Below are 15,598 nucleotides of genomic sequence, written 5' to 3' on the forward strand. Positions count from 1 at the left end.
TAAATTAAATATTTCAATTTTCATATTAAGTATAGAGAGAAATAAATTGAAAGTAAAAATTTCCTTACCATATAAAGACAGAGGTGTTTTAATATGGAGTTTGACATACAAAATTGCATATATATATATATATATAGAGAGAGAGAGAGAGAGAGAGAGAGAGAGAGTATATAAAAAATATATGAATAAGAAAAAAACATTCTAATATGGATAATGCGAATACAATATTTCAATGTCCATGTTGAGAAAAATATTTCAATGTCAAGTATATCATAAAAAAAAATATTATGGTTAAAAAATATTATGCTGAATAGGTCAAAATCAAGGAAATGTTGAATTTTTTTTCTATATCTACCAAGAGAGATGAAATCTTTCAAGATTTAAACCTCCTTTTGAATGTGAAGCTCAGAAAAGATTTGAACTTTGAGAGATTTGATCCCTCTCAACACTTAGTAGATCCAAAACTAAAATAAATATACATTATTAAAACTAGCAATTGCACTAAGTGTTGCAAAGGGAACGTCATGAGGCAGTAATGTATGTCAACTGCAACATTTGGAGCAAAAATCAAGAATGCGATTAATACTCAAAATTCGTAGCAACAATCCAGCCAAACAATTTGAAATTCAATCTTAGCAGAGATGACCCATTCGAGTCTAATTTCCTTCAATGTCAAATTCTAAACATCCACTAAGAACATGCCATGTCATGTCTGCCTCCAAAACTGGCAAATTGTTCAACCACTTCTCATCCTCTTACTCCCATATAAATATCTCAACTTTGGCATTTGGGGATCCATGGTTGCTTGATCATTCAAGCTTGGATTTTGCTATAGTAAGGGTATTGCCAACTGGGTAACCACTATATGCAATTATCCGAAATGGGTCACCATTATATGGAGTTACCCTAACTAGGTTACTTCTATATACATTTATCTAGACTGGGTTGTTGTTGTATCTAGTGACTTTAATGCGGTGCTTGGCTAAGAACAACATGTAGTGCTTGGCTAAGAACAACATTCTATGTCAACTTCAGTGCCTAGTGAATCCCCACTTTTTGATTGCATGTTATCACTATGTACTAGCCATTGCTTGAAGCACATTTACTTTCAGATGTTAAGCCTTTGTTTGAAACTTATGCATCCTTCATTGATGAGCCCTACAATATAATCCAAATGAATGAACATTACTATTACAAAGACAAATGAGGTTTGTATGTTCCCGTAAGTCTTGTTACATTCAATATGTATGCTCAGAGTAATTCATTGGACTGTAGTCATGCAAGTTCTGAAAATATTTGTCATTTTGCAAGTGAATCCAAAGCAGGTTAGATCATATATACGCTTAGGAGGAGATGTGTTCAATATGATAGTGACACATGGCTACAACCAAGCTTTCATTATGGGATTGATTATCACTCTAGATAAGATCATGTCGTTCATTTGAATGCCCATCCTCTATAAGGGGTACCTGAACAAAACAGAGAGAAGGAATATTTTTTAGGCATTCCTCCTCTCTCATGGTATTGGAAATTCCAAATCCCGTTGAAGATGAATTCAACGTGCAGAATCCCACTTCAGAATATGCAACAATTATGGAATCAATGTTTTTTAGGACTGTGATGCCATGTGTAGAGTGTGTTAGCTTATCCTTTTTTTCATGTTTTTTTACGACACAAAGTGGATTTTGTAGACTCCTTTCGGCCTAGGATAAGAATTCTTAACCCTAACCATCTACAATGTCTTCATTGATCACAAAAGTGTAACCTTATTTTTCCAAAGATGTCAAACATGGTGGCCCATTCCCATGTGCATACTGTAAATTGAAGAACTTGGTGTTTCATTCCGATGTGATTTGCAGTTGAAGTTTATGATTTTTCTCATAGAATTTTAGCGGCGATGTTGAACGCACTCCAAACTAATGTCCCAAATGATAGTAAGCAGTAAAAACCCAATAGTTTGTCTCTACATGCCTTAAAAAGGAAAAACCTACCTTATGTGTATTTGATAATTTGAGCATAACTCAATAGTGATGATCCCTGTTTTATGGCTTAGTAATTAACAAATTTGGCAAGATTAATTCATTAATGAAATTCAAATTAGTTTGAATTTAGAGTTCCTATGAAATCAGTGTAATGTGGTGAATTGTGTTTTGTTTCATTGACTTGGAATGTGATCTGTATATATTCATAGTTTCTAGATAAGAGGACTCTCAATTGTTGTGTCACAAAGATGACACTATTGTCTCTTGCCCTACACGTTCTTGTGGTTGCCACAACAATCTCACTTCTCCTGGGGCTTGTATTGAGTATGTAAACCGGGCTTGTATTGAGTATGTAAACCCTATTCACTTTGGCAGTCCTATTAAATTTTTATTTTTTTTAATTGAATCAATTGACAGGATACAAAGCTCATGCACTTTCAATTCATTATAGAAGAGATTCCCCACATCTCATGATTCGGGGTGTACAAACACCCACTAATAGAAATACATCTACTCTCGTACAATGCACTTCTCACATGTTCCCAATTAGAACACATTGGCATGTCAAGCTCAATTACAAAAATCCTATCACAAACTTCAATTACATGATGAATTACAATGATTGGAATATTGTTGTTAAACATCTAAAGTTCAACAACTCGGCACAAATTTTCAGCTACAACTACAAGCCACTTGATCCATATGCATCTCTGAGTAAGTAACTCAATCATTTTCTCTTATCTTTTCACACTTCACTATTTCTGACGACACCTTATTAGGTTTTCATTTAATGCTAATAAGTTAAGATATCCCTGGTCTTGTTTATGTCTTTGATGTTGCCTTTAGAGATGACAATGCATTGTTTTGGGTAATCAAATACTACAATGATATGTTTTTGGAAGTTGAACCAATGGGGAATGTCTAGTCTGAATTGTTTCTTCAGAAGGATAAAAGCAAACATTCAATCTAAAATAGAGGTGGGTGTTCCCTTGAAGAATCTACTTCTATGGCTAGAAATCACTTCATCTATGCTCTTTTTTCATATGCTATTGACTTACGGCGTTTTCTTTGCAATATTTGGTGCAATTGCTAGTTTAACTTTATGCAATCATTTATCTCCTTTATGACTTAAAAATCAAATGACTAGAAAAAAATGTAATGGTTAATCTTTGTCTCCAAAAAAGTGTAATTAAATTAAAAGTAATTAATCTAATTAGTGACTTTGTGATTTATGAGGCTTCAATCAACCGTGCTTGCCTTATATATTATATCATTCTTTTAAAAACTAACATGTTTTGTGTGTCAACATTAAAACTTAACCAATAACTAAAAACAATAAAAAAAAATTAAAAAAACAAATAATTAAAATATAGTTAATTTGTTTTACATTTCCAAATTTTATTATTATTTAAAATGTGTATTTAATATATATATATTAAAAAACTAATAAAACAAAATTCACAATTCTATTAAAAAAAAAAAAAAAAATTCACAACTCACGGATTCTACACAAATTCAATTATAAAGAGTTCAAAAGTAAACTATGACAATATAAAAAATCTTTAAAACACTTATATGAAATAAAATCCACAATCTTTTACTTTTATGATTAATGAAAAAAATAATTATGTAAAAAAATATTATATTTTAATTTTTTAATCAAATAAAAATATTAAATTTATTAATTTAACTCAGCATTTGATGTAAAAGACAGAATAACTTTAGGCTAAATTAAATTTAATGGTTGGGTTACTATAATAAGGTAGAAACATTTATTGGTTTTGAAGTAATGTTCTAAGATTTTCATTCCATTGTCCAAATACTATAAATTTGAGGTGATTAACAGTAAAACACTTTGTTTGTCCATTCATGTACTCTAATTTAACTATACTTAAACTAAGCAAGAATATCTAGAATATAGTCCTTGTTCAAATGTGATAGTTACTTCATACCTTTCAAAGTTTAGTAATTAAACTAAATAGCAAGAAACACTAGCTAAACAACCTTATTGTACTTACATTTACATTTACATTTACCTATAATACAAAATCTTCTTTTGAAATATTCACTTTCATAAATAATGAATCTCTATATTTAAACGAATATAGTTATTATGATTTACTTTGAGATTTTAAACTATGAATTATATTACTTTATAAAGAATGAATCTCTTTCTCTAAAAAAAACATCTTTTAAAATATTCACTTTCATAAAGAATAAATCTCTCTATATCTTAAAATAAATATAGTTATTATAAATTACTTTGACATTTCTTTACCCATATTCAGATATATTAATTATATTGATTTTCAATGGTTATCAATTAATATATTACTTTTCAATTCTCATCATGGCATTGAGATATGTTATATTTTTTTAATTTCTGGTTCTATATTGAATACTATGGAATAAGTTAATAATTAAGTTAGTGTTTTTCTATTCTATGAATTGAATATTATTATATTTTCATCCAGACAAATAAAAGTTAAAAATGAATTATCTAATCATTACTTATGACATAGTATTTAATATTTACTATTTGTCTGTTTATTTTTAAATAAATAAATATCATTATCATAACATATATTAAATATTATAGAATAAGTTAATAATCTTTTCCTACCATGAATTGAATATTATTCTATTTTCATTCAAACAAACAAGATATAGAAAAAAATTATTTACTTATGACATAGTGCTTAATATTTTCTGTTTGGCTATTTACTTTTTAAATGGGTAGGTGTCATTAGCTAATAAAGGTAGTACATACTTCCTGTTACATTTGCTAATAAAGGTAGTACATACTTCCTATTACATTTTCTATCCATTCGGTCTAGTGTTTCACTTTCTTATAACATTACTTCTAAAAATATCTAAATATCAGCCTACATCCTTTAGTACACAAAATAGATTGTAATTAACTTAATTTCCACTTAAAAAAACCTTGTTCAAAATTATGCTAATTTCCACTCTAAAAAACCTTGAGACTCCTAAGTTCAGTAAATGTTGAGTACAATTGTCACTACAGCTATGAGGTCCCAGTATTATATTAATGACCACATATTGTAAAATAAGAATAAGTCTTATAAAGTAATGATATTATAAATAAATGAAATTTGTTTATAAAGTTAATATTATTTATAATAATTTGATTTTTAAGTTCAATCGGAGATAATTGATGATCAACATATAAATAAATGTATTATTTTTTACAATAATAAGGATTAATAATAGATTATTGTTTTATTTTTCAAATCAATTTTATCAGAATTAGGCAGAGTTTTACAAGAATTATAATTTAAGTTGTTTAATTTGCAAAGTTTGAATGTTCGCATTTTAAGTAACAAAAAATCATAATCCACTTAAAGAAGAGTCATTTTGTCTATTAGTTAGATTATGCCCACTAAAAATATATGACGTGATTAAAATTTTAACTATTTACATCTATTTTCTCCCATAAATTAAATATGTGACATGATTAAGTTTTTAACTATTTACATATGTTTTCTCCCCTATATTATTATTTAATAATTTTTTGGCTTAGCAATGAATCTATTTAAAATGGTTAATTGGTTTAATATCATAAAAAAATTAACTAAAAGTATTAACCCTAATATGTTTTTTCTATACTTTTTATTTTCATTTATATAATATAAAAAAGTCAATTGAGTTTACTTTAGGTGGCTAGGCGGAATAGTTATTATCCTCCCCACCTTTTTTAAGTGTTGTAAATTGACATGTTTATACTTACATTATCTTACATGATCTGGTTGAAATTAATTAACTATTTAATTAATAAAACATAAATACTATTTAGTTTATAACCCTAAATATGAATAGAAATATTCAATAAATAAATATTATCCCATTAATTTATTATTATATTATATATATATATATATATATATATATATATATATATTTTAATTTAGTTTATTGAATATGTAAATAAATATTTAATTAATTAATTAATTTTATATCCCACTAACTAATTCTTAACAACCTTTTCCTAACAGCTATTTCATAACGGCTAATTCAAGGCAATGATGCTTCTCTGCTATTTAAACAATTGTTAATATTGATTTTTTCATCTTTGTCTTAAAGATGAACCACATTAGTTGATTCAAAACATCGACTAAATCTCAAAAATATAATTAATCCGAAAAACAATCTTATTATATTTATACTTACCTTACTTTTCTTCATTAAATTTAAATTGAAAATAAACATTCAAAATTTTATGCCAAAAACCCCACCATCTTAATCAAAACAAAAAAAATATATTAAATGAAGAAAAAGCTTCCAAGGACAAACTAGAAACGCACCACATCATACTAAAGTGTTATATAAAAATTATAACAATTTACTCTCACATATAAATAAAAATTATAACAATTTACTCTCACATATAGAGAGTATTTTAACAGAATTTACTCTCACATAGGCGTGTTATTGATACGCTATCCTTTCTCTGCATTAGGGAGTACTTAATTTTATTTTGATACCAGGTAGAGAAATGAGAATGTACGCATTATTTTCACACAAAAAAAACATGCTGAATGATTTTTTCAACTAATATAATTATATATATAAATACATTAATGTTGTTAGTGTTTATGTAGATTACATTAAATTAAAATATAAGTCAATTATTGAAAACAAATTCTTATATTAAATTTATTTACTAATCTTTTAAATCATAAAACAAACTTGGAACAAATGTTACATAAAAGGACCAATACTAATAAAAAAATAAATAAGATTATAAATAAAACAAATAATACTTGCATGTTCAGATTATAAATAAAACAAATAATACTTGCATGTTCCAAAACTTATTATTTGATAGATTAAATATATTTATATATAAAATATATATTTGATTTGTTTTGTAATTAAGTATGAAAAAGATGTTGTAATTTTGTATCTTGTTATGTTTAGTCCATTTACCGAGTTTTAAAAATATATGATTTTGTCAATGGTATTTTTATAAAAAATAAATATAAACATTTTAACTAGATCAAATTATATAAAAATTTAAAAAAAATAAAACAATAATTAAAATACAATGATTTATTTTGGGATTTAAGTTTTGATAACTTATGGTTTTTTTCATATATATATATATATATATATCCATCTTAATTTTTGGTCTATCAAGTGCTGAAAGGTCTATACATCTCTTTTCACTCTAAAAGAAGTTTGCATATCAAAGATTTGATACTTTTGAAGCTTGGTAGATCCTGAATTAAGATGGATCTAAACTGGTATAGAGTTAAAATTATCTTCACCATAAAAACAATAAATGATTAATTGTCTTGTTAATAAAAAATAAAACATGAAATTTAAAGACAATTCTAAAATCTCTTTTCACTCTAAAAGAAGTTTGCATATCAAAAATTTGATCCCTTTTGAGGCTTGGTAGATCCTGAATTAAGATAGATCTAAAGTGGTACATAGTTACAATTATCTTCACCATAAAAACAATAAATGAGAAATGATTAATTGTCTTATTAATAAAAAATAAAACATGAAATTTAAAGACAATTCTAAATACATGTGAACATGACATCGCTACCAACATAGCTTATTGAAATTACGATTTCTTTTTAAAATTTATAAAATGTGCCATGGTTTTAGTCATGTATTCATACTTTTCATATTGAATATTTTTTCAACTTTAAAAAATAAAAAATATTTTTTCAACTTTAAAAAATTAAAAATATTTTTTCAACTTTAAAAGATAAAAAATATTTCTATAAAATTTTAGTAATATAAATTATTTGATTATATTTTTTTTCAAAATTTTTAATAAAATAAATTTGTAATTTAACAAAAAAACATTTAAATATAAAAGCCAATTAAAGAGTTCACTATTTTTTTTTGTATATATGTGAAGGTGTTTATTGTAAATACCATTTATTATATATGTTAATGGAGGTAGGTTGGAGGAATGATTGGGATTTTCTCCACCCAAATTCAATTCTTGTAAGTGATATGATGAGTTTTAATGTAATGACTTTGAGCCTTGATTCATATCACATGTTAGTGTAATTTTGAAATGGCACAAAATACATTTTACATAATATAACCCACCAAGCTTAGAGTTCATAACCAAACTTCTCCATTTCTCTACGCGGTTTTAGATTGAACAAAGGAGTAGGAAGAAATGAAAGTAGAGCCTACATTAGTTCTTTTCAGATTCTCATAATCATCATTATTTTTTTGTTAGCTTTAGTTACACACATAAATTGAATTTAAGACATAGTAAAAAAATACACATAAAATAATATTCTTTATAACACCTTTGCAATCAATAGCCACACATTTATATAGTTTGTCTTATATCCAACTGATTCCAAACATAGATATGGAGGTTGAGACATGCTCTTAATAAAATCTCAAACCAACTCTAAACTCAACATAGAAGCATTATCTCCAAGTCCTTCCCTTGATTCTTACATGTCAAAATACTAAACTCACAAATTATAATAATAATGTTGATCTTTGTCTGGTTGGTCTTCATTAGCACTTACACCCACTATGGAATCTTTTAGAATGACTCTTTCTTCGTCATCACAACTTTGAGCTACCACTTGACCTCCATTTAAAATATCATTGCTTATGACTTGTTGAAATGTGGTTGTCATTGATGTCAACCCAAGTAGTACCAGAAGATGCTCCATATTTGTTGACCAAAATGACATGGAAAATCATGGTGTCTCAAGTCTAGATCATCTTTATTGGATTCTCCTCATCAAGCTGATTCCAGTGGTATGTGGCATGCGTCGAGATCCCTCACGGTTTGTGAGTTATACATGTTTGATGATGAAGGACCCAATTTGTCGGTAAAAATCCCAAAGGATGGTGATGTTGCACCCCATCAATGGCCAACATATTATACCAATCATAAAAATAGGTTTTACATCAAAATCCCATGATTAAAATATTTTATGAAGGGTCCCAAAGATGATTTTTTATTTCACAAGTCATAAAGATATTTTTTACTTCAAAGAAAAAACCATTTCCTTATCTCTGAAGGTAGATGACCTCATTACTTGGGTACCAAAATTTAAAAAATTTAAAAATTTAAATATCAATCTCCCTCCAAAATAGCAACTTAGATTGGCCCTTATGAACTCCTCCAAAACTATAAAAAGGCACTTGATCTCACCCCCAACGTATGCACTTTAACACAAATCTCTTATGACATAGCTCTGAGATTCTTCGTCCCCTGTGGAGACATTGATATATCATATGAGAGGGTAGGTTTTTGTATTTTTTTTGGCTCAGGGATTCGCTAGTTTCATATAGGCAAAAATCTATTTCTGAGGCTCAATTCTTGTTAGGTCAATAGTTTTGTAACTTAAGGACTTTTACCATCGAAGGATCTTCACATTTCTTTGCGGCTTGCTGGTACAAGATTATTATCAAGGCCTTTTTCCCCTCCATCTAGAATACCTAAGTTTGTAATATGGCATGAAAATTGTGTTTCTCCATCATGAAGAAAGGTTATACAATTGCACTCAAACCTAGATCTCACTTGAAGCAATGAAAATGTTTCTATGATTTTTGTGGAACACATTCTTCTAAATGTCTTGAAGCAGATTACTATACAATTTGGTCCTCTTTAGGGCAACATTCCATGCATAAAATATTTGATCATTTACCTCAGTGGATCCTCAACAAAACAAGAAGCTAAAGAAGTTGCTCCATGAGAAACTCTAGTGCAATCTTCTTAACCAATCTCTACGGTCATTCATTTGAAGACATTTTGGCATTGAAATTTCGAAAGGCACTTAATTAATTCTTTGAATTTATCATTAAAATTTCAATAGTGCTTTCCCGTGACCTTGATATAATGATACATAATTCACTATATCACAATCTATAACACGCCATTGTTTAGATTTTAGGCCTGGAACTTTTCGATCTATATTTTGAATCTTGAAGGAGCAATAAAAATAAAATTTTGAAGGATCTCAGCCTATATTTAAGCTTTGTTGCCTATAGTCTAGTTGACTTCTTGACATATCTCTTTCATGCAAGACAACATAATTGTTGTGGATCCTTTGTTGAAAATAGCAACAAGAAATGATAAAAATAGAATCCAGAAATTCCAATTTTAAATTTTCCTTGAATTAAAATTGTGAATTAAAATCGAATTTAGTCTCACCAGCTACTTGGAAATAATTAATTAATTCATTATGGATTAATTAGTTGGAGAAATTCAAGTTAGAAGTCTTTCTAAAGTCATGCAAGAGTTATCCCTTAAATTAAGGAGATAAGATTGAGTTATATTTGAGTTGTAATTAGTTAACTCATTTTACTGAGTTAAGTCCAGTTAAATTAGTTCCAAACTGTTTGAGGAACTAATAGAGAGTTAACAGTCAGTTGATGCATGCATGCATTCAACTAGTGTACTCCAGTTAACTGAAGATTCCCTCATCAGAAACTCATGCATGTCTATTCTAAGAAAGACACAGTTGACATTAAAGACAAGGACAATGTACTATCAGTTGCATGTGTTTTCCTATAAAGAAAACTCATGCATGCAGAAGGAATAAATTCCTTGAGGATTGTGCAGTCCTGACAGTGTGTTAGAGCAGTGTTCCACTTGGTGAGGTGAGAATCATCCACTAGGAACAACGCAAGGAAATAGGAGCTTGGAGGGCATAGAGGAAGGCTTGTGAGAAGCCATGCCTGTGAGCATCTGTGAAGATTGTACTAAGAGTTGGCTAGCTGTGAGAGCTAAGGCTTTATATAATTCTGATGTATTTCCACCTTGTATGATAATACAGATAGTGGGGTTTTTAGCTGAGGCTTTCCCCAAAGTATTTTCATGTGTATTGTGCATTGATTCTTCTTCTTCTGGTTATATTGTTCATCTCTATTCAAATCTATCTTTAAGCTTCCGCAAATTGATAGTAGAAGTAGGTTATAGTATTTTGCTTTGATTTATATTGCATTATCGGGTTAATTTACAGTCAGATTTTCTACATGGTCTCGGAGTGAGATTTGTAGAGAATTTGCAGAATTTCTACATGGTATCGGAGCTAAGTTTATCGGAGCTGTGAACAGTAAACTGAGAAGAGAATTCAAAGTTTGAAGTTCAGGGTTGCAGGTGCAAATCGATTTCTTATCATACTTCAAGGTTGGCCAATGGCGTTCTATGGCTTGAGACTAGAGTATGCCTTGGAAGGTAGCTCAAATTACATAGCATGGAAACATAGAATGGATGCTATATTAGAAGACATTGGCTTGAAGGAATTCATTGATCAAGAAATCCAGAAGCGAGCTTCAACTAATGCACAAGAGTTGGCTGAGTGGAAGAAGTGTGTGGCAAAGGCGAGACAGATCATCCTTGAGGGAGTTCGAGACCATATTGTATCAAGTCTCCATGGGAAGGATACTCCATTTTCAATGTGGAAGACATTGAAGGACCTCTACCAAAACAATAGTGACCAGAGGAAATTGGCACTCAAGGATAAGCTTCGAAGAATTAAGATGGAGAAGGGCAATACTATTTCCACACATCTGAACAAGCTCACCACCTGCAGAGATGAGCTTAGCAGTGTGGGAATAACTACTGCTGATGATGATATGGTGAGCCTCACTCTCCTTGGCCTTCCAAAGAGTTGGAATAGCTACCAGGACTCTGTGAATGGAAGAGAGAAACTATCGGATTGGGAACGACTGTGGTTGGATCTGATGCAGGAGGAGATCAGGAGGAGCATATGAGATGGTTCTTCATCCAAGGATGATGATGAAGAAAATTTGGCCTTAGCAAGTAAGGAAAGGAAAGGGAAGGGGAAGGTTTCCCATTCCAAATCGAATTCTTCTCATGGAGGGAAGAAGGGTGACAAGTCTAAAGTGAGATGCTTTAATTGTCATGAGATTGTGACTAATTGCACATTGAAGAAGTCCAAGAAGGGATCATCGGAAGGATCGGAAGGTGAGGCATTAGCCTCTCAGTTCGAAATGGACATTACCCTCATCACATGTGTTATGCTCCTATACCAATAGGTGTCATATTTCATGATTGAATTAATGGGCTATGTAATATGTTCATGCCTTTACTCATTGCAAAGGTTTTCCATATTGTTAAAAAATCAATTTTTTTTTTTAAATGTAAAGAGGGTATACCCTAAAAGAAAAATCAAAGGGTGAAAATAAATAAAATGGTCAAAAAAGTGAAGAAAAAGGAACCCCACCAAAAGAAAGACTAAGGAAAGTGTGCAATTCTAAATGCCACTACTTTTCACTCTTTTGTAATAATCAAATTTTGTGCAACTTGTAACTTATGCCACAATTGATGAATAGTCAAACAGCTTAAGCTTGGCTAGTTCATATTTGAATTTCATGTTTTAGGAGTAGAGAATAAAATCTGACCAAACTGTTTAATCTTGGCAGATAAGTAGATAGGTAGAGTGAATAAAAGGAGCTCAACAGTTTCATCTGAGCCCTTGGATGTAATAAGGTTAGACTTAGATAGATTCTATATGTAAAAGAAAAAGTGTGATAAGGGTTTGCCAGTCCAAATGCACCCTAATAAAGAAGAAAAAATGACAGGCTAAAGTAGGTAGGGTAGGTAGATGGTGTTGCAGAATTACTTGTGATGGATAATGTCTCTAAATGTGTTAAGTTTCACTTTTATCACAAGTGCAAGGCAAACATTTCACTTGATGCAGTTCAAGCAGAACAAGGTTAAATAATTAACTTCCCTTCATATTTTTCCCTAAAGACTTCACTAATTCCCCCTAAAGTATTAAGGTCTTTGAAAGTTAAAGGGGCTCAGAGCATTTCTCTGACTTCTGGAGGGACCGGACCCTCGGCCCAATAATTTAAATGGCCTAAATACTTAAACCATCCATAAATCATTCATTCACTCTCATAAGTCTTTTCTTAAGTAAAATCCTATTTTACTTAGGAAAAATGCACAATATCACATAAAAACTCCTTTTCCACTTTAAGCCTAAGTTTAAATGTATACTCTAATGTTTTTACTTAGTGCTCTTTATCACATTGCTTCATATTAATTTCTGACTTATATTATATAAATCCTTTGCAAAATTAACCCACTCCCGTATTATTTAACTATACAAAAACCCCGAAATGTTAAATATCTCGCCCCCGGTTAAATTTAACCATAATCCGTATTAAAATAAGGATTAATGAGTTAATCAGTAACCCATTAAGAACCTTGACTTTCTGATTTATTGCACGAGATTAATTAACCTTCTGGCTTAAATTAATAACCTCCTTAGCCATTCTCAGTTGACCCGATATGATTTATTAATTGTTAAATAAATTGGGCCCACATACATAAAGCCCTGCTGTACCCCGCTCCCGTCCACCATTAGATCTCGTCCTTATCATCAAACGATCGATAATGATATCATGCTCCCCTGGTGACCACGCGTTAATGTGCGATCACCAGACGGTTTTCCTCCCATACCTCTGCCACGTGTCGTGTAGTCAATGGAATCGCTCTGGCCGAAAATTGCCTGCCTCCAAAAGCAGTGCGATCCTATCTTGCTTACCGCCCTTCATAAAATGATAAAACGTCATTTCCCTGCATACGTCACCCGCCCGATAATCCAAAAAAACCCTACCAACCTAGATTTTGCGAATTAAACCAATGAAATGTCATTTTCGAAGTTTTATATGGCAAAATGTATTCCCATGCAAAGTGACGTCCCGATCAACCGCTGAAGCTTTTCAAACTGCCACTTGGTCAGAAAATTTGTAGTGACACCGTCGAACCTGTTATCCGTCCTGCCATTGCACTGTTCACTTCCCCAAGATAGGTATTTACCCATTTCCACCGAAACCCTGCAAGTTTTGGTTTTATACTGAATATTCCACAGAAAGGGCCAATTTCGCTATACATTCATTTGTTGTTCACTATATAGGTTCCCAAAACTACTGTTTTCACTATTTTTCACAGAAAACCCAAGTTCCATTCCTGAATCCACAAGAACCAGTGATGGAAACTCCTATAGCTCTGAATGTTGTACCTATGAACGCCCCTCACAAAGATTTAGATTATCTGCCCCTGGCAGATAAAGATTTTCAGATAAAAGACTTATCTGGTGATGAAAACCACCTTAAGATATTTTTCCAAGCCAGAGAAAACTATCTTAATGGCTTTGACATCTTAGTACTGTGGGAATCCAACCTTCCAATGTACTTCCTCCCTTCAGTCCATGTTTTCCTAGATATCATTCATCACTGTTGTGCCAATTATGACCCTAACCAAAGAGCAGTCATGTCCCCAAGTCAAACAATCCTTTTTCCCATAACTGCTCAGTCTATCAATGAAATGCTGCAATTCCACTCCAGTCATGCTCTCACTCCCCTTTCTATGGGATTCTTACTTGAAAGAGCTCCCCAATTGTCTCAATCAAAACTGACTCGCATCTTTCAGATGTTCATGGACCCTAAACATCAGCCTAAAGGCCCACCTCCTTATCTACAGGTTCTCTTTACAGATACAGGAAGAATTATTATTGATATGATAGCCTCAATCATGGGTTTCAAATCTGGAGAGTATGTTGATGAGATAACCTTGGTATTATTGTCAATTTTTACTCCTAGACAACCCCCTGCTGTTAAATATGATTATGCCTCTTATATTGCCAACAAAATTCATGACCAATTCCTAAGGTTGGACAATGAAGGAGTCTTCAAATACACTACTTTCATCTATCATCTTCTGTTGTATTATCAGTCAGACAGCTTCCCTTTCCATGTCAAGAAACTTGACACCAGAGGCAATCCAAGGTCTGTCATTTTTTGGAGTCCCATTTTCCATAATTCCATTGAGACCCCTTACACCTACAATGAGTTCATTGACCTATTTGTCCATCCAGAAACCACTTTATTGACAGGAGTTTCCCCTCCTAGGATAAATGGTGATATGAAGAAAATCCTCCAGCTCTCCAAGCAGTACAGGATAGGTGACTGGTACCTATATAAGAATCACACAGAAATCAGGATTTATGGATGTGAACTCTGCCCTTTTAAGCTGCCAAAGTATGTTCCAATGAGACTCTTTGCATTGGAATATTTCAGGCAAATGATAAATGCAAACCTAGTCCATTTTTGTAATGCCAAGAAGAAAGCTCAGCTTAGAATAAAGAACCAGCTAGGCCCGTTTGTCTGCAACACTAAGGAAGCATGGAAAGAAGCAGACAAAATTTTAGAAGAGCAACTTAAGTTACAAAAGAGTTTGAGTGGAAACCATATGATCCTAACAGTTTTAAATGTGATAGGAGAATAAAGAACAGGTTGTCCCCATATATTCACCATAGAATTCCAGAAATTGAAAAATATGCAAATATGGATGAATGGAGGGAAGGTACCCTAGTAGAGCATGATAATGAACAGGTCAAATTTGAGAAAGTTATGAGAGATCTTGAGAAAACACTTGACTTGGATTCTTTTGGGCAGGTGTCATTTAAGTTATCTCAAAGGTTAGGATTTGGTGCCTCCAGTGCTGGAACCTCTCAACAACCTTCACAGGAAACAAGTATACCAGCTACAGGGTCATCAAAGGGCAAGGAATTAGCGACCAGCTTTCAACACACTGAACAACCTACAATGTCTAAGCA

Source organism: Pinus tabuliformis, chromosome 9 (genome assembly GCF_031772625.1).
Source record: "Pinus tabuliformis cultivar Carrire ecotype Pingquan chromosome 9, CPIR1, whole genome shotgun sequence".
Lineage (NCBI taxonomy): Eukaryota > Viridiplantae > Streptophyta > Pinopsida > Pinales > Pinaceae > Pinus > Pinus tabuliformis.